The following is a 27,359-nucleotide window of genomic DNA, read 5'->3' on the forward strand; positions in this document are numbered from 1 at the left end:
GGCCAGAAAGTACATATTTTAATCTGAGGTCCATATGATTTCTGTCACAATTACTTAATTCTGTTTTTGTAGCATGAAGCACATCATTCATGACAAATGAGTGTGGCTGTGTTCCAATACAACTTTATTTACAAATAAAGCCAATTTGGCACAAGAGCTATAGTTTGAAGACCTCTGATGCAGAGCAACAGGAATTCTCACACACTGCTCAGGTGAATGCCAAGTGGTGCAACTACTTGGGAAAACTGTTTGTCATTTCTTAAAAAGTTATGCATACACGTACCCAAGATTCTGATATTCTAATTCTATGTGTTTTTCCAAGAGAAATGAAAACACATGTCTACACAATGACTCGTACACAAATGCTCATAGGGAATTAATGCACAAAAGTCAAAAGAAACAACTATCCATCAATAAATGAATGAATAAACAAATGTAGTATATCCCCAATGGAATACTACTCAGCAATAAAAAGAAATGAACTACTGATACAAAAAAGTACATAAATAAATCTCTATACCATTATGCTAACTGAAAAAAATATACAAAAATACATACTTACACGATTTTCTTTATATAAAATGTAAACCAATGCAGAGTATGAAAAAATTAAGAGTCATAAAGAACCTTGTTGGCATGATAGAAATATTCTGTATCTTGCTTCTCGTGGTGATTTTAGGGGTATATACCACTGTCAAAACTCATAGAATTGAGCCCTTTAAAACAGGTGGAGTTTATAAGGAGTTTATATTACCTAATATATCCCTCAATAAAGTTAGTAAAGAAAAATAAATACACAGAGGTTTCACCCAAAGAAGCTACACATCTCACTGAGTTTAACAAAGACAAAAGTTCTATGCACTGTGTTACCTTTTGTGTGCATCTGTCTGTCTATCTATCTATCGATCTATCTATCTATCTATATGTTTGTGTATATATATACACATATATATATTTGGCTAGACATAAAAAGTCATTCCCTGACCAGGATTGCTTCCTGAGGTAGTACTATGAATGTGTTTCTCTTATTTCTCAATCTTGCTCAATTATTTTTACCTATTGCCAGTCTTGTCTTTGAGGAAGAGGAGGATGTCATCTCTATTTTATCTAGGAAAGTTACAAATTTCAGTTGAAGACAATGTTGATAAATAATGGAAACAGTCAACAGATAATCCTAAAATGAGTAAGAAAAAAAGTCCAGAAAAAGAGTATCTTGGGAGCAAGATATTATGATATAAAACAAAGAACTCTAAAATTAGAGTTTGGAAATTGGGTTCCTCATGTCTGTGACTTGTATTAGATTTATCTTGGCCTTAGTTTCCTTATGTAAATGAGGTGATCTCTTAAAACCCTTCTGGCTCAGAAGTTCTGTGGACCTAAAAACATTTAGCACAAATTATCAAAGATAGAAGAAGAAAAATAACCATATGAAGAAGGAATTATTAGTTAGAAAAATAAATAAATGATTCCATCTGAATTGGATATAGAATTTGTACAAACATATAAACAAATTTTCAGAGGTAGGTATCACTTCCCTCTACTCATGGCCACTTCAATTCTATCCTCACTAGATGTAAAGGAGGTTAGGCAAGTGTTAAATTTTTCTCAGGAGTGAGGCCAGACCTCTGAGTACTCCTTCTAACCCTGTGGTCACTAACATCTGAGCCAACATCTGAGAAGGTGAGGGCTTGTTGGTTAAGCAGATCACTATGTTTCTTGTTACTATTATTGAATGGGAGCTCAGTTCCAGAATGATTTTCTTACACACCTGAGAAATCTACCTTTCTCTCTTTCTTTGAAAAATGGCTAGGAAATTCTACAATAAGGAAGATATATTCTAATTCCTTGAAAATCTTAGAAGTGGTTAAAACAGAATAAAATATTATTATGTTATTAGCTAAGAGACCCTATTTAGAAATCAAAATTAAACAAGCTAAGTTAATAGGTAGATATATTATTGAGTCAGAGGATTTTTCATTTGGAAAAGTCTATTAAATAGTGACTTTTTAAAAGAGTATTCAAGTGTTTTAAATGGTTTCAGCTTAATTCAATTCAACAGCAACACGTCTGTATAAAAAGGTTCTTACTCTTTCTTTCAGTCATTCACTAAAAAATGATGTCTATCTTTAAACTGATGGGTAAGGGCAGGCATAAATAAGAAAAAATATTTTTAATCTTGAAAAGTTCATAATCTAGAATAGAAAAATAACTCTTAAATAACCAGAAGAAAGCAGAACATTTTTTTTAATTAAATGAATAAAAAGTATTTTGGAAAATAGGGAAAGAAAGAGAAAATTATAACATACATTTAAAATGTAATTTTAAAAAATTATAAAATATTTTAAAATTTGTAAAAATTATAAGGAAGTAAAAGTAGGTATTACTAGTTCCCATGTACAAATGAGAAATTTAAATAAGGCAAAGTAATTATCTCAAGCTCACAAAGTGATTCAGCTTGAAATTCCAGAACTATATGAGTTTGGAATGTCATTTTATTCTATTGTATCAGACAACCTTCCTAAAAACATACCAAAGTTATTCAGTAGTCATATAGAATGAATCTCAAGTGAAATAGCAATAAAAAGGAAAACTGAAATTGTCGTCCCTCTTCATCCACATATTTTCAATTTTCCTTTTTAGTTAATGTGGAATATTATCTCATTTTCCTCTCTTCTAAATTAGTATATCCTTTTCTTAACTATAGTTTCCATTTTTTTAAATGCTTGAAATCTTTGTCATGAGCTTACCAGTAAAGTATCTATATTTTTCAATTGAGAATTTATTTAGAATCAGACATATATGGAGCTGTGTCAAGGGAATAATTAATAATTACAGAACAATTTTCAGATTCAGGAAAGAAAAATATATCTTGGACCTTGCTACATTGGTATTCTCTCAGCAAGTAAGCCATTAAACAACAGAATTAGCAGGACAAGCAAAATATACTGTTTATCTACTCTTTTTTAAATAATAATTTACATTAAATACATTACACATCTGACAGGATAATAATTCTTATTCAAGTTACTTCTGTTTAAAAAAAAAGGAGAAACTAAGGGATTGAATAACCTTGTCAATGAAATGGACGTTAATTAAACAAAACAAAACAAAATAAAAGTTTTAAGTCTTCCAATTTGGGATGATGAGATCACATTTTCTAACCAACTGATATTTATCAACCCCAGTTTACATTTGTAGTACTCAAAGCCTAGAATCAAAAGTTCAATTCTGCAAATAGTTCCATTAGATGCACTACCTAGAAGTAAATTTCATCAGATTTTAGTTGAATTAGTTACTTTGACTTTAATAAAAATTCATTGGTTGACTCCTAATTCCTATCCTACTTCAGTCTCACATGTACACTGTTAATTGTATTCAATAATTTAAGACTCATCCATTTCAATGGTGGCTGAGATTATAAGTCATTTTGGAAAAACTGGCTTGATCTTCAAGTATACGTCTTCAAATATACCTTGACCTTCATAAATTTGGAGCAGATTTTAATTATTATCCAAGAAATGCATTTTGTGAATTTTTCCTACTTCATTAGTACCCTGAGGCAACTGTAATTGGAAAATTAGAAGGTTCTTATTTGCTAAAAAAGAAAGTAATGTTTAGTATTTATGTACAAGATGCACTAAGGAAAATTAGCATCCAGGAAACTGGCACTCTGGAAGGCTAAAAATCAATCTAGTCCAATAATGAACATTTATACATATACATAGAGAGATACTTATATGGATGTACATATGTACATATACATATAGAGAACTGGCAGTACAAAAGTCGTATTTTGAAGTCTTTATTGACCTACCAGTACTAAAGATATGAGACATGATAACTTGCCATCAGAGAAATACAAATTAAAACCACAATGAGATACTACCTCACACCAGTCAGAACGGCTAAAATTAACAAGACAGAGAACAAATTTTGGTAAGCATGCAGAAAAAGGGAAACCCTTCTACACTGTTGGTTGGAATGCATGCTGCTGCAGCCACTCTGGAAAGTTGTATGGAAGTTCCTCCAGAAGTTAAAAATAGAAATACCCTCAACACAGCAATTGCACTACTGGGCATTTACCCTAAAGATACAAATGTAGTGAAAGGAAGGGGCACATGTACCCCAATGTTCATGGTAGCAATGTCCACAATAGCCAAACTGCAGAGGGAGCTCAGATGTCCTTCAACAGATGAATGGATAAAGATGTGGTACACACACACACACACACACACACACACGGAATATTACTCAGCTATCAGAAAGGATGAATACCTACCATTTACATGGACATGAATGGAACTGGAGGAAATTATGCTAAGTGGAATAAGTCATCAGAGAAAGACAGTTATCATATGGTTTCACTCATATGTAGAATATAAGAAGCAGTGCAGAGAATCATAGGGGAAGGGAAGGAAAACTGAGTCAGAGAAGGAGACAAACTGACAGACTCTAGACTCCAGGAAACAGCCTGAGGGTTGTAGAAGGGAGGGGTTTAGAGAGATGGGACAATTGGGTGATGGGTATTAAAGAGGGTTCATGTTGTGATGAACACTGGGTATTATATGCAGCTAATGAATCACTGAACACTACATCAAAAACTAATGATGTAGTATATGTTGGCTAGTTGAATATAAATTAAAAAAGAAAGATATGGGATGTGACATAAAAAATTAAAAATCTATAATGACTTGAAATTAACTTTAACAGCTTCAATGTTCACCTCCTATTACTAAATTTTTACCTTATGTGATAAATTTTTTGTATATGTAAGTGATGCTTCCATATAAAAATTGTAATTTCCTTTAAATTCTTAAAAATCTTATTTTTAAAATATATAATATAAATTACATATAAAGTATATATAAAGTATTAATTATGAAAACCTGAGGAAAAAGGCATTTGTTCACATTAAAATAAAAATAACCATCTAATTAAATCCCAAGAGACCTAATAAAATTGGGACCTCCTTAGTTTTAGTGACATAAAATAAAATTAATGAATGAATTTTATTCAACTCAAACACCTATAAGGGAAATAATATTTAGATTCAGGGTTCTTTTCTTATAATTCCTGTGCACTTGTCCTAGATCTTAAAATACATGTTTTAATTTCTTTATTCATTTCTTCTCATAGCAATTCCTGCCAGTAGCAATATATATAATACAGTGTGATGGTAAACCTAATGCTGCTAAATTTTCTTTGTACTTACAATGAAATGCAGCTTGAGGAACATTCATAGTTAAAGAGGGTTAAGAAAAAAGTAGTATGTATACATTTAGATTTCTAAGTGTATTTTACTTTAAGGGTAATATTTCAGTCTCACATCTTAGGTCAAAATTAAGATAATGTAATGTAACACATTAAAAACTGACTCCTCCCTCTGTGCTTGGCACTCAAGCCTTTGAATGGATTCTAGTTGATGGTAACCATATGTGGTCCAGGAAATGTAGAAGAGGCAGGCTAGCCAAAGGATCTTTCTAGATGGCAATCTGCCCACACGTCAGCTATCTTTGTTCTGTGGCTCTTGGGGAATATGGCAAATCCTGTTTAAGTCTTACATATAAAAATAAAAAAAATAAAAAAAATCACCAAAATAGTGGTGATTCAATCTTGACGTTTTGAAGTGGCAATGTAGCTTTCCTACAAACCATTTTCTTTTTGAAATGTTACAGCAATCTCATATAGTCAAATCATTCCACAGAATAAAAGATTAAGTAAAAACAGAAAGTACCTTTAATTAAAAAAAAAATCCTCTAAATTATACACCAAAGAAATATACTAGTATCTATATTTTCACCAAAACTTATTAACATGCAAAAATGTGCATATTTTAAGATCTCTTACCTTCTTCTGGAAAAATTCTTAATTCCTGAGGTACATCTGTTCAGTCCAATTGGTTATTTTAAGTTTCTGGACACTTTAAGTCCCCTATAAAAATAAGCAAGTTCATTCTTAGAATTCCAATATAATTCAATTAGCAATCAGTTAATAGGTGTTCCACTAAATTAAAAGTCAGTGTAAATGTTTTCTAAAGGTTGCATAGGAAAATGTAATGTAGGAAGGAAAAAGGCATTGTGGGAAGCAGACATTGAATCTGACAAACATTTCACTCTGCCTCCTTTAACCAAATTACTATTTGTAATCCCTAATTGGATTTGAGGTACTTTGAAATTATTCATTATTTAGGCTCTAACTCTGGTAAAGAATAACTGATTTATTTGAGAATTAGCTGAAACTCTAACACGCTCTATTGATTTGTTCATAATGCTATGATGTCATTAACATTTTTCACTACTGATGATGAAAGGCTCACAATGACAACCCAGCTAAGCAGTAATTTCATGGCACTGTTAGCAACTAACTGGATTTTGCTTTAACAAAAGCTTTTTTCCTCACCAGATAAAGAAATTATACCACATATGCAAAGTAAGTAGAAGTTTTAAATAATAAAATCTTTCAAAATATGAAATAAAAACATCCTTTGAATAATTCTATTTTACTAAAACAGATTCTTTGTCATTAATCATACACTATTTTGCATTTGAATAACAAAAATAATTTAGAAAACAAAATAAAGACAACTCAAATCTGGGCCAGAGACTTGAAGTTGTTTCAACTGAGAAAATACACAAATTGGTCAAAACAAAAAAAGTATGCAATGGAGATTCACAGGCTAGATACTAACCTTACTAAACAATTTTAAATTTATTTAACTCATAGAAACTGCATTCTGAAGTAGTATTTCTCTCACAGTTATATCCAATCCTGTTTTTTTTTTCCAATCCTGTTTTTTTTTAACTGTATATTTTGTGAGAAATATAGAAGATTTCCAGGTTACTATATTTTTGAAAAACAAACAATATTTTACTATATACATTTATATAACATATTTTTGTTGGCTACCTTACAATCCAATAGGATTAGGGAAACCTTTAAGAGTTGATTTAAGCAAAGAATTTGTTAGGTATATAGGTAAATAAATAGATAATCTATCACCCCAAGTGTATATGCGAACACTGAAACTCCAATGTCAATACCATGTTAAATATTCCTTGGACACATGTATCACATGATAGTGAAATTATTTCAAGGGAGTGACAGGTAAAAAACAAGATCTTTGGAGAAGAGGAATCTAACAGAAAGACTAGTGTTTTTGAAGTCTACGTGGCTACTGAAATTACCACACTTTACGACAAGAAAGGTTTGGAGAGAGAGACATTGAGCTAAAACTAAAATCTTAACAGAAGAGAGGAAGTGACAGAGGTCGGGAAAAGACTTCTATAAAGAGGAGTAGCAGCTGGTATCTGCTCCTGCCATGAGATCAGAGAGGAGGTTTCAGGGAGGAGGAAGGAGACTGTTTTGGAAGTGACACTGAAGAGCAAGGGAACGTCACCTCACCTCCCATCTCAGTGATTTAAGTGGTGTGGTAGGGAAATAGCCATCTCTTGGAGGCCGTATGAGAAGCAGGGTCATCAAAGAAGAACCAGGCTTCATTTAGAGAGAAAATAAGGGGAAATTACATATAAGTGGTTGAAGATAAAGGGGCTTTGTTGGTGAGTTCAAGAGAACGTGGTGAAAAGGTATCAGGAGGCAGAGAGGAATGGCGATGAAGATTAGAGACGGAGGAATCAGGAATGCCCTGGAAGTTCTGGGTTCCTTTCAGCTACTGACATAAAATGAGAGAACAGGCATGAGAAATCAAATCCTGTTTTTCCCAAGACAGTCCCCTGTGACGATGAGGCTGCCAGTGTCAGCAAGGACAGGGGGATGGCTGTGAGGTCTTGTCAGGAAGGGGTGGACAGGGCTTCAGGATAACTATTCAAAGCTTAAGCATAGTGCTCTCTGACCCAGCAAAGGATGTGTGAATTCTTCCTGACTTTTGATGGACATCTTTAGGCTGGAATGGGGATTTTCTCCCTGGACGCGCAACAGTGGTGCGTCCTTTTGACTTACGCAGAGGGCAGCTTTGGCCAGTAAGAGGTCAACTTACTCTGAGCACATTAGCGATTTCTTATGCCCTTCTGGTGATTGCCTTACTCCTATCACATAGTTGAATCCCTTCCACATGAAAACCTACACGTCTACAGAGGCTAGATCAGAATACTTCAGCATTTGGATCTCCTTCTGACTTCTGCTGTTGAAAGCCTAAAGACAGGGAGGTGTTATTCCAAATACAAGGGCTTCCATTTTTTATATGTTTGAAATTTCTTTTATCCTGATATGAATATTCTATTTCATGAAAAGCTTCATAAACTTTAACTGGTCTAATTGTTCATAACCCATGTAAATATTTATTATTAATTTGTTAAATATTTATTTTCACTATGTTCCAGGCACTATTTCAGGCAGCATTAACTACTGATTGATGGGCCTGGCCTTGAGACACTTAAATTGTATATAAACCATAAACTAAATAATACACTAATTCATAATGTAATGTCAGGTGATAGCAGGTGTTATGAAATACGAGGACCAAAGGTGGCTGAGTATTAATTTGCTTGTGATGGTCAGGTAAGTCCTCGCTGAGTTGGTGACATTTTACCTGAAGTTGAAGGAAGAAACCAGGTGGATAAGTCAGGAAGGCATATTCAAGAACAAAGGGATAATAAATACAAAGGTCCTGAGGCAAGATTGTACAGAGATTGTTCCAGAAATACCTATGAAATCAGTGAGTAATGAGTAAGAAAGAAATGATAAGAGGGTGGTGGAGAAGCAAAATATAATATGGTTAGGACTATAAACAAATTTGAACTGATAAGAAAATACACTACAAACACTGATAAAATCTTTGCCACAAACGCAGTTCTCGGGTTAACAATAACATACTGGTATATCAAAATACTGGGTAAAAATGCTGTGGATGATTTAATCAAAACAGCTTATTTACACAATGGAAATTTTACTACTTCATTTATCTCTATACGTAATTGATCAAATGAAACCATCACACTGGGGAAAAAAACCAACACTTGGAATATTAGTTAATTCAATATAACTGTGATTAAAACATACTTGTTAGAATGAAAATATGCATCTTCTTTGATAATGTAGAGAATCTGCTGGCACAGATGAGTTTTTCTACCTATTGTTGGGAACATTATATGAACCAAGAAGGCACCTGCAAATACAAAATATCTGATCCAACCTGACAGTTCTTTTTTTCAATTCACACCATATAATTTTTCAACAAAAAAAATCTGTCAAAGGAGGTTCCATTAGTGTCAGGTAAAGATTCCTAACCAGCATACTTTTAACTTGCTCTAAAACGATAGTAACAAGTGAATCTTAAATGGGAAACTCCTATTGCAAATAAAATGTCAGTCTTTATCTTATCTATTTATTTTCTTTGATCCTGGTATTCTCCTGGGAACTCTGAAGGAGTTGTGACTTTGACAAATTTGATGTCTGCCAGTTCCTACAGAGATGTACTAAGAACAAATGCAACATTCTACTTTCTGCTCCACTTGTTTTCATTAAACAATGATTTACTAGGAGTTAACTGAATTGAAACCTACATTGGTCATTTTAAAAAAAAGTAACATAGCAAATTTATTGGAAAGACTTAAGATTATCATTAATATTTCCAGAGAAGTTCATTCCAAATTTAACCTCGTTCTTTCTCGTTCTCGTTCCCAATCCTGCTCCTTTCCTCCTTCCATCTCTCCTCTTTTTCTCCTGTGAGAACTTGGGATGATGAGGCCATTTGGGAAAAACATATGAATAAATTAGAAACCAATCAATTGAAGTTTAATTTCATTTACAATGCAGAATTCCAATTGTTTTTGATTTGCATTAGTGGATGTACTATATTTCAAATAACTTGAAGATATGTGTTGTCCTGAATACTTAAATTATACTACAGTGTGTAAATTTAAATAACTTCATTCTTACGTTTAATTATATGATTTCCATATTTATTTATTTATTTATGCATTTAAAAATACTTATTAGCTATATCTAATATATTAAGCAATGTTTTTGGTGCAAAATTAAATTAGGTGTGCAGATAAAATATAACCCCTAGTGAGTGGGGACTTGATTTTTATTTGCCATTATATCTTTAGTGAATAGAAAAAAGCCTGGCCGTTAAATATATGGAATGTATATACACACACACACACATATATATTTTACTTATATTATATATATACATATATTTTGTATTATTATATTATATATATATTTTAGATTATGTTTATTTATTTGAGAGAGAGACAGTGAGAGAGAGCATGAGAGAGGAGAAGGTCAGAGGGAGAAACAGACTCCTGTAGAGCTGGCAGCTCAATACGGGACTCCATCCCGGTACTCTGGGATCATGACCTGAGCCAAAGGCAGTTGCCCAACCAACTGAGCCACTGAGACACCCAGAATCAATATATATTTTAAGTGGATCAATGTATTTGAATGACTATATATATTTGAGAAGATGAATGAATGTGTTCTCATCTCCTTCTTTTATGTTACTGGAAATCAGACAACTAAATTATTATCTGGAGGACAGTGTGATGGATATGATGATGGTCCCAAGTACTCAATTCTTAGGACGCTTGGAGGTAAGAATCCAAACCAGACTACAGGGGTGTTCCAGCCTCCAAGCCTGGAAACAGAGGATTAAAGACACATAGTCAAGATTTAGAGTACATACATCTGGGGTTGAATCTCTTCAGGCATCCTGAATGCCTAAAGAATCTCTTCAGGCACTCAAGGATCAAACATGTACTTTAAAAGGTTCCAGAAAACTATTTAGGTTGTAAAAAATTAATGGTTTCTAGAATATGAAAAAAAAGATGCAAATCAGATATTAAGGGATATGAAACTAAATGCCTGTTAAACTTAACCTCTCAATCTTACTAATAAATTGAAACTTCTTATAATTAAGATTTTTTACTCTTAATTACTCTTAATTACTCTGCAATTATCCCTCAAGATGCATGGTAATTATTGAAAAAAATCCTAGAAGATAATAATGAAAGGGCAGATTTATAAAGTCTTCTCAAATTTTTAATATAAACAAAAATGTTTAATATAGGACAAAGATTTAATATATTTGAAATGCCATGGGACAAGGTCACAATTAAAATAATGAGACCTAGGGTTTCAAAAGACTGAAGACAGGCTTGTATCTCTTGGTCTTAGACTGGTTCTGATAAAGGCTGAAAGTAAATATAATTTAATTAAAATATTTGCATGGTTCTATGTTGTAAGCAAGCAATTTCCCAAACTGTAAACTGTGATTGACTGTCCCAAATTTAGAATTAAGACATGAAGCTAAAAACATCATTTTTTATGTTTCAGTGAGATTAGAAGGTATATACAAATAGAAAATTAATGCAGTTGTCCTTACTTATAGGACCTTTCAAGACAATTGTTGCCTTAAATAAACTTCTAGTGTCTTTTTTAACAGACTTTAAATCAGCCTGGACAAAATTCTTAGGACAGTTTTAGGTCACTAAGAGGTCATGAAGAGAACTCCAATGGTAAAGAATAATTCTAAAGGTTTTTAAAAGTTACATTTTTAAGAATAACAATAAAAATTATAATTATAGGGCACCTGGATGGCTCAGTGGGTTAAAGCCTCTGCCTTTGGCTCAGGTCATGATCCCAGGGTCCTGGGATCGAGCTCCACATCAGGCTCTCTGCTCCGCAGGGAGCCTGCTTCCTCTTCTCTCTCTGCCTGCCTCTCTGCCTACTTGTGATCTCTGTCTGTCAAATAAATAAATAAAAATCTTTAAAAATATATATAATTATAAAAATTGAAAACAATTTCCCCTTCAAAGGGAACAAAATTTTTAAACTATTACAAAACTAATCAGCTATAGCTTAAATGCTTGAATGTACACAGGTTAACAATGCTACCTTGTAAATTTTCATTTATGTATACATCTCATGATTGGTACACATTATTTACATTCATATACAATTTACAAAATATCTTCTATTATGTATAACATATACACAACACATAGGCATATCCATGAATGTATTTCACATACATACAAGCACATAGCACACATATACACATCTTGAAGAATCCTTAACTGATTTGTCCATAGTTTGATACATTTTAATTAGACTTTAAGCTTGAATCACCCAAAAGCTTAGTACTAACAAAATTTTTAGAATGCCTATTTCCTTCTGAATATATGTGATCACTTATTCTAAATATGTAGGATTTCTTATACTGAATATCTATGATTTGTTAGAAGACTTAGAATCTACTATTTCTTAATCATATTATAAACATTATTGGTACAAATATTTTTTGAAACTTCCTGATGTTTGCAACATCTCTTATCTAAAGTTATTTGCAATGTAGATTTAGCATTTTTCTTTTTGTAACATTGTGAATAAAATATAAGATCTTTTTAACCGCAGTGGCTACTTGACTCTAATTAAATCATACACTTTTATTTATCATTTTTTTTGAGACTATCAGCTGTGATATACTTTTAAACAGTTGTGTTTTTTTTTTCTGAAATTCTATTGCCCTCAAAATCAAAAGAATCCAATTTTGAGAGTAAAACAGTAGTATTTATAGGAATAATGAAGCTATAAGTCTATAAGTCTGAAGCTATTTATTGTGCAATCACAGTTATTTGAGAATAAATCAAATTAATTCTTTATTGTTCTTTTTCTGTTGTCTCAAACATTTTAACAATAGGCTTTCATCCTTAAATTACCTGTTAAAGAACTGTTTTTTTCCTTTCCTCTTAAGTTGAATGGCACCATATTCCTTTCTATACTTAATAGGTAAAACTGTGCTTGTTGAGTAGGATTTTGATAGAAAGTTCTAGCAGTGTATGCAATTTTCACAGATAAATGTGTATGAGTGAAGAGAGATCTCTTTAAAAAAATATAACATCCAACCTTTCTACCCTTCAAGAGTGTATCCCATGGCTTCTAAGTTCTTTCTAGACCTGGCCCATGTCCTAACATATTTTGAGTCTTCTGCCTACAAAAACCCCTCAGGCTTCACCCAGTGAACACATCGAGTTTTGTAATTAGATCAAGAAGAAAAATTCTAATTAAGACAGAGACTGACATAAATCTGTGGCTTAATTTCTTGGAAACATTAAGGAAATAAAAATTACAAACATATATTAGGTATCTTGTAAACTGTATATTACAAGGCACTCTATTTTTCCCCAATGAGTATCCAATATTAGAATCAGACATCTATATTATACTAATCTTGGTAATATCAACAAGTCAAATAATTATAAGCAGCATCAGCATTATTAGCTCCATTAGAAAAACAACAATTATCCAAAAATGTCAAGCAATCGGCATGTTAGTATACTCAATAAGTAGCAGACCTTAGTCATATAACTCCGAATTTTATGTACCTTCAAACTTGTCTCCTCTAAGACAAATGGGTAATACTGCATTATTGTCAAAATCTTTATATCCCTGCCCAACTGTGTCCTTCCATATCAGGAAGATTATACTTCCCATGCCTTTGACTTAAGAATGAGCGATGTAAGTTGCTTTGGAAGACAAAGTGTGAATAAAAGTGACATGGTCTACTTCTGACCAGAAGCTAAGGGGCCACAACAGGATTTGGTCATCAAATTTCTTCCTGGGATATATGTTAATTCTTGAGTCTCGTACAAAATAATGCAGAACTAAAACCATCACACAAAATAATTATCATGTGAGTGACAGCAACAAATCTTTATTTTTATTGTAGAGCCATTAATTACCTGAGTGTAAATTTAGCCTCTGTTGATTGATGTGAAATTTGGTGCTTAGAAGTAAAGTATTATAGTGACAGTAAATTATATATCAGCCCTGAGGTCAAGCAGTAGGTAGTAAGCAATTTTTTACTAGAGGTTGGAAAGATGGCAACCCATGTAACACAATGGAGAAACTTTTGGTAAAACCGCAAAATTCTATCGCTTTGAAGCAAATAATGCTCTAAATGAGCTGTGGCTTCAAGTTATGCTTACGCCTTAGTTGGTACTGACCAGTTTGTAAACAGAATCAATAGGAACAGAGAGAATCTGGAATTTACAGATCTTACAGCATTGAAAGATGAAACTGTTTCTTTTCTCCAATAAGTAGAAGAGAAAACTGTGGAAAGCTTTGAGTTCCAAAAGCTAATTGTAACTCAGCATCTTAGCAAAGAGCAAATCCAGAGTGTCTGTACTGATTAAGGTAGCAGACAGTAAATACTTTGATTCATGAAATGACCCAGAGAAAACAGAATGAAAAAGGGTACAAGTCTTTTAGAAGCCAAATAAATTGAAGGTAACAGAGTTTAGAGAAAAAAAAAATCATAGATGAGGCTATTGGCGCATGGTTGTAAATAAAACAAGATACTATATATAAAAAGCCTACTACGTTTTAAGAAAGTTGTGCTGCCAAATGAGTTCTCAGACTGGAATAAAAGAGAATGTGAGTGTTAGAAATTTAAAGTAAACATTAGGATTCCCAGGTTTCTACTGGCAGCAAAATCAGACTAAGAAAGCTGCTTAGCCTGCCCAGGGAATGGGGCGGGGGGTTGCAGGGGGTGCATATTCTACAATTCCTTCTTCAGTTAACTCCAGGGACGAAGAATAATGTAAAAGATCTGTCAGAGGATACAGCTAAGAATGAAAGAGAATAACAGGCTAGGCAATTATTGGAAGACTTTAGAACCGAGGAGCAATCAGGGAACATTTCCCAGAACCAGGAAAAAATCATGCCCACTACCATTTCAGATTTGCTACGATCTACATGGTGATTGCTTTGTATTTCACTTCTTCCTGATTGAAAGTATCTTGCTTGGGGTGCCTGGGTGGCTCAGTGGGTTAAGCGTCTACCTACAGCTCAGGTCATGATCTCAAGGTCCTGGGATCAAGTCCCGCATCAGGCTCTCTGCTCAGCGGGGAGCCTGCTTCCCTTCCTCTCTCTCTGCCTGTTTCTCTGCCTACTTGTGATCACTGTTTGTCAAACAAATAAATCAAATCTTAAAAAAAAAAGAAAGTATCTTGCTCTTCCACCATAGTGTATTAGAAGAGTGGGGTGGGGGGAGGCTGGGCAGGGGGATAAAGTAGAGAAATTAGGGGCACCTGGGTGGCTCAGTGGGTTAAAGTAGAGAAATGTTTCTATTTATTTATTTATTTATTTAAGTTCCTAGTTCTTCAGATTCATATCTTCATCTGGTTCTAGATTTTGAGTCTGACACTGTGACAAGATGAGATTTTAAATGAGAGCGAAGTGAATATTTGCGACCAGTTTAGGGTTGATTGTATTGTTGTCAAGATGAGTGTTGCTGGTCCCTGTTGGGCCCGTCCCTGCAGGAGGATTAGTCCTCCAGCAGCATTGACTTTTCATATTGTCATATGAGTTGCTTTGGGCAATGACATGTGACTGCAAATAAATGTGCCTAATCTGAGCAGAAGCTTTCATATCCAGCTCATGGTTCTTCCCTTGCTCTTTTCCTTCTGCTCTGAGATTAGTAAGTCACAGATAGATCTGCTTCCTCATTTTAGAATGATGGAGCAGAGCCTTAACTGTCCCATGATGAACATACAACATGTGCAATGTATAAACTTTATTATTATAAAGACACCGCGATGTTGAGACCATCTGTTACCATAGCACAACTTAGTGTAGCCTCACTGCCTGAACAATACAATCAGAAGTGCACAGAAGCCAGAGGTGCAGAGAAAACAGCATGTCAGAGACGATAGTCGATTTTGCTCAGCCAAGCAATGACTGCTATTGAAAGGACTCATTTTATGCCCGATCTGTCTTACTAGAGCAGGAGGAATTCCAGGGAAATGGCACGCGAGATTTTATCAGAAAAGCCATTTTTCTTAAAAAAATTTGGTTTTGTTTGGTTATAAAAAGAACAGTGCAACACTAGATGAAAGTAGTTTGATTCGTTTCAATCTCATAAAAAGTCTTTCACAGCACTGTAGAAATATGAGGAATAAGTAAATAGCTTACTGAAAAGATCATTATCTGGAGAAGTTCTCTGTGGTGAATAATTTTCTACTAACTGCTAGCTGGGAGGATTGGGTCAGTAAGCCGTTGATTTCCAAGTGGGTAATTAATCTTATCAGAATAATACTGTAAAGATTCTACAGCATCACATCAAGTTGAAATTTAAAGAAACATAAATGTAATTGGTAAATTTTCTCAGTGCACAGGTAGAATATGCAAATATAAACCTTTAGGCTAGAGAGGACATGAACTATTCTCTTGTGATATTTTTGTGCTATTTTTCACATTTGAGGACCGTGGTTTTATTGACATTACAACTAGAGACACAAGCCCCATGGAGAAAAGACCCCAAGATATCAAAGTCTATCTTTTGATACAAACTCTATCTTTTGATGACTGGCACAAAAATAATACATACAGAGTTTGAATTCTGTTTTTTGAAATATCGGCTATATTGTCTAACTTCTCTCTGTTACAACCAGTCTTGTAGTAGTTTATTGCCTTCTTAAACAACTGTGTAAGCAATCTCTAGCCAGCAAAGTTTCTCTCCATTTTGTTTTTAATGTGATACAATAATACAACAAACCACCATACAATACTGATAAAAAAAACCAATCAATTACATATTTTTGTTATAAATCATTAAACTTAGCAATGTTTCAGGTTTATGGTTAAGAATTCCTTCAAAAATTTACAAAAACTTATTTTTTGAATTACATTCAAATACCTTATTCTGATACTAAATCTTGATATAAAATCTGATACTAAATCTTGATATAAAATCTTTATATGTTTTGATGCTATTACTTTTCATTGTAAATTTATCCAATTCAAATAGATGTATTAAAATTAATATATGCATCGGTTAAAATTGTAGAAATTACTTCCTCTCAGTATTTTCGTAGTACGAATTTTTTCTTATTTTACTTTTTAAAGTTTGAGTCCATTTCCTCAAACTTCATTTTCTTGAGGCTTTTGTTATTTATTTTAAAAAGTGTTCCCTATTTTCAAGCCAAAGATGCTTTTTACCATTTTTTCATATTTTTCTTTCACTGTCATTTGGGAGAAATTGAGATAAAATTGTTTTAGTTAGAAAGACCACTGCCTTAAGTTGTATGTACCATTTTTAACTTTCAGTATCATCGTAAGCACACTAAAAGCAAAATAGGCACTGATGTGTAGACTATTTGGAGTCAAATCAGCTAATATTTTCAAATAATAATAATGTAAAATCCTGGGGCTGAGAAAAGGACCTATTTCACAACATACAGAACACAGGTGCACAAACAAAAAATCTATTGACTCACATACCAAAATCTCCTTTGCTTTTGCAGCATAGAGAGGACACTGCTGCTGTACCATATCACTCATTAAAATAAAAAAGGTGTTCTACCTCCGCATATTAAAAGTCCACTCCTTGAAAACATTGAGAAACAGAGAGAGAGCATGAATTACCATTTCAGAGCTCCTGTGAGTCTTCTTTCCTAGGACTTGATGATTTTTTATAAAGCAGATTTTTAATCTTCCCAAATCACATTCTCTTACTTTCTTTTAAAACTATAATCCAAGAGAAGAAAATTTTTCCAAAACTGCTAGTGGTCAAATCAAAGAAGAGACGAGGAGAGCGGAGGGGTGCCCGCCATCAAGCTGATGAAACTCTGCAGGATCTGCAGTTTGTCAAAAACCTTTTCGCTGCCTCACATTTTCTAAAAATGGAAAAGGTGAAGCTTTCACAAGTAGCAGCCTCCAAATAAACCAGTTCGCCCAGCACAGAACTCATGATACCAGCAAAAAAATAAAAAAATAAAAAATAATTCACACATTAGGAAGTTCTATTAGCGGGCAGCCATCATCCTAATAGGATACCTCTCCATATTAATGTGAGATTCAGCTTCTGGACCCTAAAAAACTCTTTCCATCCCTCAGGCTACATTTGTCCCAAAGAAGCATTAGTTGCATGTAGCCTTGAGGGACTTTTATACAAAACTTGTGGAAATAATGTATAGATTCTTTCCTGGGAGGGGAAAAAAGACAAAAGAAAACTGGGTCACTGAAGGTAACCGTGAAAACAGTAAAGCTAAGAATGCACTTTTACTTCTTCTTCCATTTCACTTAATTTCCTACGTTTTATTCTGATTTTCTTGAGGCAAGTGTGCTGTGTATAGAAAATTAAATACAAGCTATTTGATACTTACCCATGATATTATGTATTGTGTCAAATCATCCTTTCCAGGTGTTAAAATAGGCTAGTAATTCTTTTGGCATAGGGTCACTCTTTTAGTTTTAATTTCTATTTTGACACAAATGCTCTTTCCCTAAATATCACTATTCTTTCAGCTTAAAGATATTAATAACAAATATAATCATAATTTTATAGGCATTACTCTTCATTTTTCCTGGCATATGCTCTACCTATTCTAAAATTCGCAGTACATTTCACATTCACTATACTTGACTACTCCTTGTCTCAACATATTTCATCAGTTACTATGGTCGCTGAGTTGCCAATAAATTATTTAACTGAAATAACTGTTCTCCGGTGGACAGCATTTCTTAGGACAAACTCCATGAAAATTCAACTACTGGGAAGTCCTGAAACTGCAAAACTGCCTTAAAAATGTCTGCTTTCTAATTAAGCTTTGAAATAAATATTATTTGGAAAGATATATTTGTTTCCTAAAAAAAAAAATTGGTCTAGAGATATCGGGTACATTTTTATACAGTAAAAGAAACAAAGTATGAATGATAAAATAAGCAAAACAAATTGTTCATCAAATGGCTTTTAGGTCAGATCTGAGTCTTCTTTTCTTCATCCATTAAAATAAAAGATATATAATTCTTAGGTATATAGTATAAAATTGGTAAATTTTTTATAGTAGCATTTAAAACATAGAAATATGGCTTTTCCACATTTAGTCCCATGCTTTCTTTAGCTATTAAATGTTAATATCAAATTGATAGTCACCAACTAATTGTTAATAGATATGATGTTATCACAATTTTGAAATGTCGTTTAAATAAATAAATCATTAAAAGCTCTATTGCTATCAGTTAGTATGTAAATAAATGAGTTCTTTTTGTGCCCAATAACATACACAATAAAACAAATGGGTCAGTGGCATTAAATGACTTTCAGGTACCACTGTATTGCCCAATAACATTTTTTATATAGTTACCTTTATCACACCTGTATGTGAATTGTGTGTTAGAATACTACACCACCACCCAGATATCAACTATACCAACTTGCTTGAGATCAAACCACTTAGAGATCATCACTATACTCATAGATATGGTCTTGGGAATGTGCTGTTAATGATATTTATGTAAATGATCATCACCAATGTACATATTCACCAGATTGCAAATAAACAAGGCTGAATAAAACATTAACCCTCATTTCAAGGGCTTTTGAGTTTCCTTATCTACCACAGAGATGCTGATTACTATAGTAATTCAATAGGCATCAGCCACCAAGCCCAGAGTTCAAGATTCAGTAACGGCTGTTACTAGGCATTTATTAAAACTCAAAGCCTGATTAAAGCACTTTATGCAATATCAATTCTGACAACATTTCAGGGAGTTAGGTATTTTTAATTCACTTTATATGAATGCTGAGGGAGAGTAAACTTCATGAACATGGATATTCAATGACAGAATTGATTTGAAAAAACATAGTTCTTAGGCTCTGGTGGCCTTTCAGTATCAGTTTTTGACTAGGGGTATGTAGTGGGAAAAGGGGAGCTGGAAGGGTAGACAGGCCACAGTGCTTAGCTTACTCTCTCCATGCCCTGATGAAGTGCTTGGCAAGTTTTGTAAAAAAATTACAAATGTAATGGTTTCTTCTGAGGTACAGTATTTAGAAGGGCGACGAGTTGAAGTGGGCAGCAAGTAAAGAAGCAGATGACATCAAAGACACTGACGTAAACATTTTCCTATTCATGAAAAAAAAAAAAGATTCCTAAGAATACCAAAGTTTCTTACCCAGGCTAAACAGAACACCAAGAATATGGTGTAAAATTCAAGTGATCAATGAACTTGGATTAGGAAAAATATATATATTTTACTAACTTTCAACTGGATGTAAATAGCAAACCACAGTGGTATAGTAATACCTAGAACTGTATCACAAAAGTAATTAGATATTTTCATATCACAATATGTTCCTATACTGATTATTTTTTTCAAGTTATGATATTACAAGGTCTTCCACTAGATCCTCTTATTTAATGCTTTAATTTTAAAAAGCATGCATTACTAAATCACAAATTTGTTCTTTTCATTATTCTTTTAATTTTAATAAAATTGTTTTTCCTTGAAATACTATATATTTTATTTTATTTCTTTTTTTTTAAGATTTTATTTATTTATTTGACAAACAGAGATCACAAGTAGGCAGAGGGGCAGGCAGAGAGAGGGGGGAAGCAGGCTCCCCGCTGAGCAGAGAGCACGAGGAGCCGGGGCCTCGATCCCAGGACCTGAGACCATGACTTGAGCTGAAGGCAGAGGCTTAACCCACTGAGCCACAAAGATGTCCCTTAATACTGTATATTTTCTTGTCTGCATTTAAAAATATCAATCTAAGAAGCAGTTCATAGACTCCAACAGACTTTTAAGACGTGAAGGTAGTAAAATAAAGCTCCCTAGTAGGTCACCCGAAATCAAGAGCCCTGTTAGCAGCAAGGACTTCAGTTGAACCACTTCCCTGCTGCCATGGTTGATGTCATGCTCTCCACTGTTCTCCTTCTTGTTTCCTGGGCCTGCAATTTCATGATTATGGAATCACCTATGCCCAGGTTACATGTCAAGAGCACTTGATAATGAGTATTTTACCCTAATGATACTTAACAGGGGATATATATTTTAGTCTCCTTGCTCCCATAAGAAAATGATTCGTTGTCTTTGGGTGTTATAATGTATTACCATTTGGGTGTTATAATGTATTACCATTTGTATCTATAGATTTTGCACTTACTCTGTATATAGTAAAAACAATATGTTCCTTTTAGTACACTAAAAAGGTTGCTAAGTTTTAGCAGGAATTCCTCCCAAGCAGAATTTGTCTTTCTATTTGTTTTTGTTTTGTTTTAGATTTATGTATTTTTTAAAGGATTTTATTTATTAATTTGAGGGAGAGCATATAAGCAGGGGGTAGGAGCAGAGAGAGGGAGAAGCAGGCTCCCAGCTGCGTAGGGAGCCCCACATGAAGCTCAATCCCAGCACCCAAGCATCATGATCTGAGCCGAAGGCAGACGCTTACCTGCCTGAGCCCCACAGGTGCCCTGTGAGAATTTCTAAAAGTACATTAAATGAATGAAAAATGTTGCTTCATATTGCTGTAAATTTCATATTGTAAATATGAATATGAAATACTGTAAATTTCATATTGCTAGCATCAACTACTTATATGATTAAATGCATGTGCTTGGTCGTATAGGTTATTTATAAAAATTTAAAGGGAAATACAATTCATTTGCAAAAATGAACAGTATAGAAATCTTTATTAATTTTCTACATGAGAGGGAAGGCTATTATACAATATAGAAGTACATTAGTTATGGTCATACTTACTGTATTATATTTATTTATATATAATATATGCAATATATATTATATTATATATTATATATTTATTATATATTTACTTATAAATTAAATATTTATATTGAATGTCTATATTTAATTTTCTATATCATATAATGTTTTGATATCTCCTGGGGGCCTTACACACCTGGGGAGAGATTGAGCTTCCCAGGGAAGCTTATTCTTGGGGGTAGTACAGAATTTATCTGGAATATATTTTGCACATGCAATAACTGTGGATCCAAGTCTGTGGATCAAAATCTTCACTTACATTCTTATCTAATTCACAGATAAAGCCCATATTTCCTGTGCTCTGAATGAACCCAGGGTCAGGTACCAGACTACTAGAGCCTAGCCCTGTAGCACAAAACCTGCTGGGATTGTACAAACTAGCCAATCCTAAACTGTGCCTCTGCCTTACACTGTTTTTCCTGAAGAAATCCCATTAAAGGCCTTGTCCTAAGGTTCTCTTCTTGCTCCTGCTTCAACCTCCTGACCAAAACCCGGTGTTCCTTAGATGGCGTTGTGTGGTGTGCTGTGCCTCTCATTCTAGGAGAACCGAAACATTAATTTTTTCATTAAATGAAATGAAACTGACCTTTCCTTTTGTCATCCAGTTACTTGTATAAATTAAGACCTGGGCATAGAGCATTTATAGTTCACTGTAAAAAGATAAAATAGGTGCATTATTTAACTGTGTTATGCAGAGTAAAGTATTTTAATTTCACAAGAGAGTAGAGATTTGAAATCATATGAACTTTTACAATTTACGTGCTGTGCTCCCCAGTGTAGGTTATTTAATTTTTCTGTGCCTCCATTTTTCTTCTGCAAAAAGAGTATGATTATAATTGTCATTCAGGATTGCTGTGAAGATTAAATGATAAGATATACAGAAAGGTCAGTACCACAGGTCTACTAAATACAAAATGGCCATTAACCCTGGTGAAGTACCTAATGTTAGTCAAATATGTATTTAGCTGAATTTTATTTTTCATTGTGGAATTTAGGAATGAGGGTTTTATTTGATAATAACCATTTGATTACAATTACATTTTCTTATATTTTAGTCCACCTAGATAAAAAAACCAAGAGGTTTGGATGCAATGTATGGAGGAGAACACATAGTTTATGAGGCCTGGTCTAATTTGATCATTCCAATCTCAGCTCATCTTTACTTTTATATTTTGGCAAAATAGGGTTACATGTTTAATTTTACAAGTATTTGTTAATTAATAAAAGTACTCTTTCTTGGGGGGCCTGGGTGGCTCAGTGGGTTAAGCCTCTGCCTTCAGCTCAGGTCATGATCCCAGAGTCCTGGGATGGAGCCCCACATCAGGCTCTCTGCTTAGCAGGGAGCCTGCTTCCCCCCCTCTCTCTTCCTGCCTCTCTGCCTACTTGTGATCTCTGTCTATCAAATAAATAAATAAAATCTTAAAAATAAAAGTACTCTTTCTTATATATTTTTCCCGAGTTTTTTCCCCCTAAGTTACAGCCTCATGTTTTCTGACACAAGATGGGGGATAGTGATCAGTAAAATTACAATGTGGGGATACTACTTTATAGAAGTGCTTTGGAGCCTAAGTAAAGCACCATCTTTCTCCACTGTATAGCAATAATGACAGGACAATAACTTTTAAAACACATTATCTGGGATCAGACTGGGTTCAAATAATCAAACTGTAAATAATTAGTTGTGCGACTAAACTTTAGTTTAGTCCTATATAGAATGTGGACAGTACCATCATGGTGTGGCAAGAAGTGAGTCAATACTTTAGAACAAATACTCCTCAAAAGTATTATCTCATGTCATCATCATTTTAATCGTATTCAAGGAAAATGTGCATAATTTAGGAAAGATACAAAACAAAGTCTTTGAGGATTTAAAGCAATGAGAAATCACATCCGTCACCTTTAAACTTACTAGGGGCTTCCCGAAGGAGACTGCATTTGAGAAGAGGGGCTCCATTCCTAAGAGGCAGGGAGCACAGCAGTTAGGAGCCTGACTGACAGAGTCACACCACCTATACTGGAAACCTGACTCCATCATTTCACTTGCTGGGCAATCTTTGGCAAATGACAACTCTAGCCTGTCCCCTAACTTGTAAAGTGAAGGAAATAATAATATACTTGTCAGCCTGTAGTAAAGATTAAACAAATATTTAAATGAATGTCATCAATTACTGAATGTAATTAAATGCATAATAAGTGCTTAACTAGTAACAACAAGGATAAGATTCTTTTTTTAAAAGATCTCTGAAAACTAGCTACCAATAGACTGGCATTAACTAATGGTGCCTTTTTCTCTATACTGTAATGTTTATGCCAATCAAAGATATCAAATGCTCATGAGGGCTTGAGTCCCTCCTCTGGGAAGATAGAATTCACTACAGTCCAGCTAAAGTTTACGAATATGCATTTTAGCAAGGCTTTTAATCTACAGGTTCTTTTGGTATTAGTCATTATATAATCAAGCATGCCAAGTATCACAGACCACCTTCAACTAAAGCAGAATATAAGTACTATTCACTTCTTAAAAAGAAAACATTTCTCTGATGAGAAGAAATCATGTCATTTCCTGAGTGGAAGTTCACAAGGGGGTACTTGTAGCATGCAATGTATAAAAAAGAGTAAATTTGGAGAGAAAAGTGGAAAGAGCCCCACAGAAATAGTATAAATGAAAAATACTTCCATGCTTCTATGTAAACATGACTGTTTCTTACAATGAACTATAGTTCTTTAAAAAATGGAGAGCTTATTCTCTGATTATATTCTGTCATAAATCATATGGACAGATGTGCGCCTTAGTCACGCATCATGGTTGATTACCGTCATTCAGGGTTTATACAACACAGACTAAGGATTTTACTTTTTAATTCAACATTTAATTTCTTTGGTATTATAACAGACAAAAAGTAATATCCTATGAATTTTTCTTTGTTATAGCACAACATCTGCACAATAAAAATATTTCCGTCAAATATTTTTATTTTAAATATGCCTTTAAAATCACATATGGCTGTTTTTTCTCTTCAAGAGAGTAGTGCATTTCAGCTTTTAAGTGTGATTTAAAATACATTTTTAAAAAGTTTTTAATTATATATTACCTTTCCTAGCTCTTTTGAAAAATGATAAATCAGCACAACATCAAAATGTGTAAAGAAATAAAAATGATTTGGAGAACTAGTATTTACCAGCATAACCGTGGAACCCACTTACATTCCTGGCTCCATGAGTCAAGGATTTCTTTAATTAGAGGGTGTATGAAGACTTTTTCAAATATTTTTGAGACACAGCAGCCTGACTTAGGTGGGTGGGATAAATCCATAGGGTGGTTTCTTACAAAAGCAAACTCTATAGGATGATAGTAATCTACTGGGGTTTCCAATCAAACTTTGTTCATTAGTGTTAGTTAGACCTGGTACACAGAGAAGATTAACATGGCATTACTCAACAGTTCTTAGATAGAGTTCAGATTTGACATTGGTCATGGATATAAAGTTAATGCTGAATTGGCTTCGGAATTCAAACCCTTATAGTTATCTGCCAGGTCCAATGAATGAACAAAAACAAGATTGTCATAGAGCGAAAAGAAAAGAACATATGGTTGAAACAAAGCAAATGTTGTTTTTGGCTGACAGATAAATAACAAAATGATGATTATTTATACACTGGCAATCATACTTTACCAAATAAGAATTCCAGATAGCAAAATACATCATTTAAAAAAATATCTAATGGGAAATTTCAAAAATTATTCCTGAACATTTTTACTCCTTTCTTCTTCTCTCTTCTTCTTCCTTCCCATTCTCCTTTTCCTCCTCCCCCTCCTCCTTCTTCTTCGTCCTCTTCTTCCTCTTTCTCCTTCTTCTTTCTCTTCCTCTTCATCTTCTTTCTCTTCCTCTTCTTCATTTTTTTAAAGATTTTATTTTATTTTTTTTAATTTTTTAAAAATATTTTATTTATTTGACAGACAGAGATCACAGATAGGCAGAGAGGCAGGCATAGAGAGAGAAGGGGAAGCAGGCTCCCGGGTGAGCAGAGAGTCTGACGTGGGGCTCGATCCCAGGACCCTGAAATCATGACCTGAGTGAAGGCAGAGGCTTAACCCACTGAGCCACCCAGGACCCCCAAGATTTTATTTTTAAGCCCTCTCTACACCCAGCATGGGACTCAAACTCACAATGCTGAGATTGAGAGTCACATGTTCTACCAATTAAGCCATTCAGGAGCCACCCAAACTCCTTTTTTCAAAAAGAGTGAAATTTATCAGAAAGTGTATGGTCTTAAAATCATTATCTGTGCTTATAAAAAATAAAGTACATATCAAATATGTCTAGCTAAATAGACTGCAATATTGGTGAAAATGATAAAAATATTCACTGACTACATATAATATCCCTGACTACATTATAATTATCAATGGCAAAGGTAATGTCAAAAATAACATTCTTTCTATACTCAATACACATTTATTGCTTGATAAAATGTATAAGGCATGAACTCAATATTGAAGCAATGACTAAAATTAAGCAGATGTAATCAATCTCTTCCTTCAAAGAACTTAAATTTGAGTGGAAAGAAAAAAAAACATTCACTGTATAATAAAGAGTATGAAAAGGAATAGTATAGGTAATTTAATAAATGCTTCATATGCAATATATATATATATATATATATATATATATATTCATTTATTTAACAGAGATCACAAGTAGGCAGAGAGGCAGGCAGAGAGAGAGGGGGAAGTAGGCTCCCTGATGAGCAGACAGCCCGATGTGGGGCTTGATCCCAGAACCCTGAGATCATGACCTGAGCTGAAGGCAAAGGCTTACCCTGAGCCACCAAGGTACCCCACAATTTAGATTTTTTTATAATAAGTCTATAGACTATAACTAAGGAGAATGTGTGTGTATATACATTTATATACACACACACATATATATATAAGTACCACTTCTGGACTTTGGAGTTGAGATAATAGACAAGCAAAGTTTTTTTTTTAAGATTTATTTATTTATTTGAGAGAGAGAGGGAGAGCGCACACACATGAGCAGGGGGAGGAGCTGTGGGAAAGGGAGAGTGAATCTCCAGCAGAATCCTTACTAGGCACAGAGCCCACATAGGGGCTCAATCCCACTACTCCAAAATCATGACCTGGGTCAAAACCAAGAGTTTGAATCTCAAGGGACTGAGCCATCCTCAGTGCCTCACAAAACATTTGCCTTTGTAACACTTAAATAAAGTAGTAAATTAAAATATGATATTAAAAGTACCCCACAAGCTATCAAAATGGGTCAAAGGAGAGAAAGAGTAGCAAGAGGTGCTGTTTTAGAATGTAAGGCCATGGAGAACCTCTCTAATAAGGACACATTTGCAAAGATCTGAATTAAGGAAGAAGTTAGCCATGAAATGTGTGTGAGAAGAGTCTGAGGTAGCAGAAGCTCCAAGTATACAGGTGGAGGTATTTCAGGAACAGTAAGAAGGCTCTCTTGGCCTGTGTGGCTCTCATGGCCTGATGAGGGGCATGGTAAGGGATGAAATCACAGGTAGAAGAGAAACAGCTCAAGGAACCTTGTGAGTTCCAAAGGACTCCACAGACCACAGGGAACCTTGTAACTAAAGGCAAAGTATAGAATGGGGGATGAGGCCAAGAGTATTCTAAAAGGGCCCTCTGAGACTTGACAGAGCAGGAATTGTGGAAGGTGCCTGGACAAGCACAGGGATTAGCCAGATAGCTTTTGTAGTCATTCAGAGGAAAGATGGTGGTTGCCTGTGCAATACCATTCATAGTGATAATGGTCAAATAAAGGTTTTCAGCCAAATTCTGAATTGGCCAATTC

The 27,359-nt window shown here is 34.0% G+C and overlaps 1 protein-coding gene across 1 annotated transcript in view; it reads right to left on the reverse strand.

Moving 5' to 3' along the window:
* SEMA3A (semaphorin 3A) overlaps positions 1-5,931 on the reverse strand; it is a 322,510-nt gene extending 316,579 nt beyond the window's left edge. Inside the window, exon 1 of the mRNA XM_059170983.1 lies at positions 5,848-5,931. The gene's annotated coding sequence lies outside the window, so the exon portion shown is untranslated. The remainder of the gene's footprint in view (positions 1-5,847) is intronic.
* Positions 5,932-27,359: the final 21,428 nt, after the last annotated feature.

The sequence above is a fragment of the Mustela lutreola genome, chromosome 4 (assembly GCF_030435805.1).
Source record: "Mustela lutreola isolate mMusLut2 chromosome 4, mMusLut2.pri, whole genome shotgun sequence".
NCBI lineage: Eukaryota > Metazoa > Chordata > Mammalia > Carnivora > Mustelidae > Mustela > Mustela lutreola.